The sequence below is a fragment of the Arachis ipaensis genome, chromosome B2 (assembly GCF_059453495.1).
Source record: "Arachis ipaensis isolate K30076 ecotype BB chromosome B2, ASM5945349v1, whole genome shotgun sequence".
In the NCBI taxonomy this organism is placed as follows: Eukaryota; Viridiplantae; Streptophyta; class Magnoliopsida; order Fabales; family Fabaceae; genus Arachis; species Arachis ipaensis.
The window spans coordinates 48,671,448-48,676,127 of record NC_142437.1 but is presented as its reverse complement, the minus strand read 5'-3'; the positions used below and the strand labels follow the sequence as shown (position 1 = coordinate 48,676,127).

The following is a 4,680-nucleotide window of genomic DNA, read 5'->3' as shown; positions in this document are numbered from 1 at the left end:
TTCTTTTGAATTAAAACAGTTTTCATTTAAGAGAGGTGATGGATTCATAGGACATTCATAACTTTAAGACAAAGTTACTAACTACTAATGATCATGTAATGAAGACACAAACATAGATAAGCACATAACATAGAAAACGAAAAACAGAAGAAATAAGAACAAGGAATGAATCCACCTTAGTGATGGTGGTGTTTCCTTCTTGAGGAACCAATGATGTCCTTCAGCTCTTCTATGTCTCTTCCTTGTCTTTGTTGCTCCTCCCTCATTGCCCTTTGATCTTCTCTAATTTCATGAAGGATGATGGAGTGCTCTTGATGTTTCATCCTTAATTGTCCCATGTTGGAGCTTAGTTCTCCTAGGGAGGTGTTGATTTGCTCCCACTAGTTTTGTGGAGGAAAATGCATTTGAGGCATCTCCAGGATCTCATGGTGATGAGCTTCATGCGCCACTTGAGCTCCATGAATGGCCTCTCTTGCTTGCTCCATCTTTTTCTTAGTGATGGGCTTGTCCTCTTTAATAAGGATATCTAGATCTATGTCAATCCCAGCCGAATTGCATAGGTGGCAGATGAGGTGAGGAAAGGCTAACCTTGCCATAGTGGAGGACTTGTCAGCCACTTTATAGAGTTTTTGAGGTATAATCTCATGAACTTCCACCTCTTCTCCAATCATGATGCTATGGATCATGATGGCCCGGTCTATAGTAACTTCAGACCGGTTGCTAGTGGGAATGATTGAGCATTGAATGAACTCCAACCATCCTCTAGCTACAGGCTTAAGGTCCAGTCTTCTTAGTTGAACCGGTTTGTCTTTTGAGTCAATCTTCCATTGAGCTCCTTCTACACATATGTCCATGAGGACTTGGTCCAACCTTTGATCAAAGTTGACTCTCCTTGTGTAGGGGCGTGCGTTCTCTTCCATGTTTGGCAAGTTGAACGCCAACCTCACATTTTCCGGACTAAAATCTAAGTATTTCCCCCGAACCATGGTGAGATAATTCTTTGGGTTCGGGTTCTTACTTTGATCATGGTTCCTAGTGATCCATGCATTAGCATAGAACTCTTGAACCATTAGGATGCCGACTTGTTGGATGTGATTTGTTAGAACTTCCCAACCTCTTCTATGAATTTCATGTCGGATCTCCGGATACTCATTTCTTTTGAGTTTGAAAGGGACCTCGGGGATCACCTTCTTCTTGGCCACAACATCATAGAAGTGGTCTTGATGGGCTTTGGAGATGAACCTTTCCATCTCCCATGACTCGGAGGTGGAAGCTTTTGTCTTCCCTTTCCCTTTTCTAGAGGATTCTCCGGTCTTAGGTGCCATCAATGGTAATGGAAAAACAAAAAGCTTATGCTTTTACCACACCAAACTTAGAATTTTGCTCGCCCTCGAGCAAGAGAAGAAAGAAAAGATGAAGAAGAAAAAGAAATGGAGGAGAAGGACAAGGGGTTGTGTTTCGGCCAAGAAGAGAAGAGAGGGTTGTGTTGTGGGAAAATGAGGAAGAATGGAGGGCTATATATAGGGAAGGGAGCGGGGGTGAAGGTTCGGCCATTTAGGGTGGGTTTAGGTGGAAAATTGATTTTGAATTTTGAAGGTAGGTGGAGTTTATGAGGTAGGTTTATGGGGAAGAGTGGATTGATGTGAGTGGTGAAGAGGTGATGGGGAAGAGAGATTGAGGTGATTGGTGAAGGATTTTGGGGAAGAGTGTTTATGGGATTGTGTGAAAGAGGAGTGAGAAGAAGTGAGTGGAGGTAGGTGGGGATCCTGTGGGGTCCACAGATCCTGAGGTTTTCAAGGATTTACAACCTTGCACCAAATTAGGCATGTAAAATGCCCTTGCACACAACTCTGGGCGTTCAGCGCCAGGTTGGTGCTTGTTCTGGGCGTTGAACGCCCAATTGTAGCCTATTTCTGGCGTTGAACGCCAGAACCATGCTTGTTCTGGGCGTTCATCGCCAGCTCTCCTCCAGGGTGCATTTCTGGCGTTCAAACGCCCAGATGCTGCCCATTTCTGGCATTCAGCGCCAGAACCATGCTCTGTTCTGGCGTTGAACGCCCAAAACATGCTTCTTACTGGCGTTTAAACGCCAGTAAGGCCTTCCTCCAGGGTGTGATTTTTTTCTGCTGTTTTTGATTCCGTTTTCAATTTTTATATTTATTTTGTGACTCCACATGATCATGAACCTATAAAGACATATAACTAAGAAAAATATAGTTAGATAAATAAAAATTGGGTTGCCTCCCAAAAAGCGTTTCTTTAATGTCAATAGCTTGACAGTGGGCTCTCATGGAGCCTCAGAGATGTGCAGAGCTTTATTGAGACCTCCCAACACCAAACTTAGAGTTTGGATATGGGGGTTTGACACCAAACTTAGAGTTTGGTTGTGGCCTCCCAACACCAAACTTAGAGTTTGACTGTGGGGGCTTTGTTTGACTCTGCTTTGAGAGAAGCTTTTTCTACTTCCTCTCCATGGATGCAGAGAGAGATCCTTGAGTTGTAAACACAAAGTTGTCCTTATTTAATTGAAGGATCAATTCTCCTCTGTCCACATCAATCACAGCTCTTGCTGTGGCTAGGAAAGGTCTTCCTAGGATGATGGATTCATCCTCTTCCTTTCCAGTATCCAGGACTATGAAATTAGTAGGGATGTAAAGACTTTCACCCTTTACTAACACGTCCTCTACTTGTCCATAAGCCTATTTTTTTTGAATTGTCTGCCATCTCTAATGAGATTTTAGCAGCTTGCACCCCATAGATTCCCAGTTTCTCTATTACAGAGAGGGGCATGAGGTTTATCCCTGAACCAAGGTCACACAGAGCCTTAAAGATCATGGTGCCTATAGTACAAGGTATTATGAACTTTCCAGGATCCTGTCTCTTCTGAGGCAATGTCAGTTGATCCAGATCACTTAGTTCATTGGTGAACAAGGGAGGTTCATCTTCCCAAGTCTCAATACCAAATAATTTGGCATTTAGCTTCATGATTGCACCAAGGAACTTGGTAGCTTGCTCTTCAGTAACATCCTCATTCTCTTCAGAAGAGGAATACTCATCAGAGTTCATGAATGGCATAAGGAGGTTCAATGGAATCTCTATGGTCTCTAGATGAGCCTCAGAGTCCTTTGGTTCCTCAGAGGGAAGCTCCTTATTGATCACTGGATGTCCCAGGAGGTCTTCCTCCTTGGGATTCACGTCCTCTCCTTCCCTTACAAGTTCGGCCATGGTGCTTATGTCAATGGCCTTGCACTCTCCTTTTGGATTCTCTTCTGTATTGCTTGGGAGAGTGCTAGGAGGGATTTCAGTGATCCTTTTACTCAGCTGACCCACTTGTGCTTCCAAATTTCTAATGGAAGACCTTGTTTCATTCATGAAACTAACAGTGGCCTTGGATAAATCAGAGACTAAGTTTGTTAAATTAGAGGTATTTTGTTCAGAGTTCTCTGTCTGTTGCTGAGTGGATGATGGAAAAGGTTTATTATTGTTAAACTTGTTTCTTCCACCATTATTAAAGCCTTGTTGAGGCCTTTGATCCTTCCATGAGAGATTTGGATGATTTCTCCATGATGGATTATAGGTGTTTCCATATGGTTCACCCATGTAATTTACCTCTGCTATTGCAGGGTTCTCAGGATCATAAGCTTCTTCTTCATAAGAAGCCTCTTGAGTACTGCTGGATGCAGCTTGCATTCCATTCAGACTCTGAGAAATCATATTGACTTGCTGAGTCAATATTTTGTTCTGAGCCAATATGGCATTCAGAGTATCAACTTCAAGAACTCCCTTCTTCTGAGGCGTCCCATTACTCACAGGATTCCTCTCAGAAGTGTACATGAACTGGTTATTAGCAACCATGTCAATGAGTTCTTGAGCTTCTGCAGGCGTTTTCTTTAAGTTAATGGATCCACCTGCAGAAGTATCCAATGACATCTTTGATAGCTCAGATAAACCATCATAGAATATATCCAGGATGGTCCATTCTGAAAGCATGTCAGAAGGACACTTTTTGGTCAGCTGCTTGTATCTTTCCCAAGCTTCATAGAGGGATTCACCTTCCTTCTGTCTGAAGGTCTGAACATCCACTCTAAGCTTGCTCAGCTTTTGAGGAGGAAAGAACTTGGCTAAGAAAGCCGTGACCAGCTTATCCTAAGAGTTAAGGCTATCTCTGGGTTGAGAGTCTAACCACACTCTAGCTCTGTCTCTTACAGCAAAAGGGAAAAGCATGAGCCTGTAGACTTCAGGATCTACTCCATTAGTCTTAACAGTATCACAGATCTGCAAGAATTCAGTTAAGAACTGAAAAGGATCTTCAGATGGAAGTCCATGAAACTTGCAGTTCTGCTGCATCAGAAAAACTAGCTGAGGTTTCAGCTCAAAATTGTTTGCTCCAATGGTAGGGATGGAGATGCTTCTTCCATGTAAATTGGAATTAGGTGCAGTAAAGTCACCAAGCATCCTCCTTGCATTATTGTTGTTGGGTTCGGCTGCCATCTCCTTTACTTGTTTGAAATTTTCAATAAGGTTGTCTCTGGATTGTTGTAATTTAGCTTCTCTTAGTTTCCTCTTTAGAGTCCTTTCAGGTTCTGGATCAGCTTCAACAAGAATGCCTTTTTCTCTGTCCCTGCTCATAAGAAAGAGAAGAGAAAAAGAAAAGAAGAGGAATCCTCTATGTCACAGTAA

At 42.7% G+C, this 4,680-nt stretch overlaps 1 non-coding gene across 1 annotated transcript; it reads left to right on the top strand.

Moving 5' to 3' along the window:
* The first annotated feature begins 3,984 nt into the window (after positions 1–3,984).
* LOC148573901 (small nucleolar RNA R71) lies at positions 3,985–4,092 on the top strand. Its single transcript, XR_015906373.1, has one exon. It is a non-coding gene; the product is annotated as a small nucleolar RNA R71 (small nucleolar RNA).
* Positions 4,093–4,680: the final 588 nt, after the last annotated feature.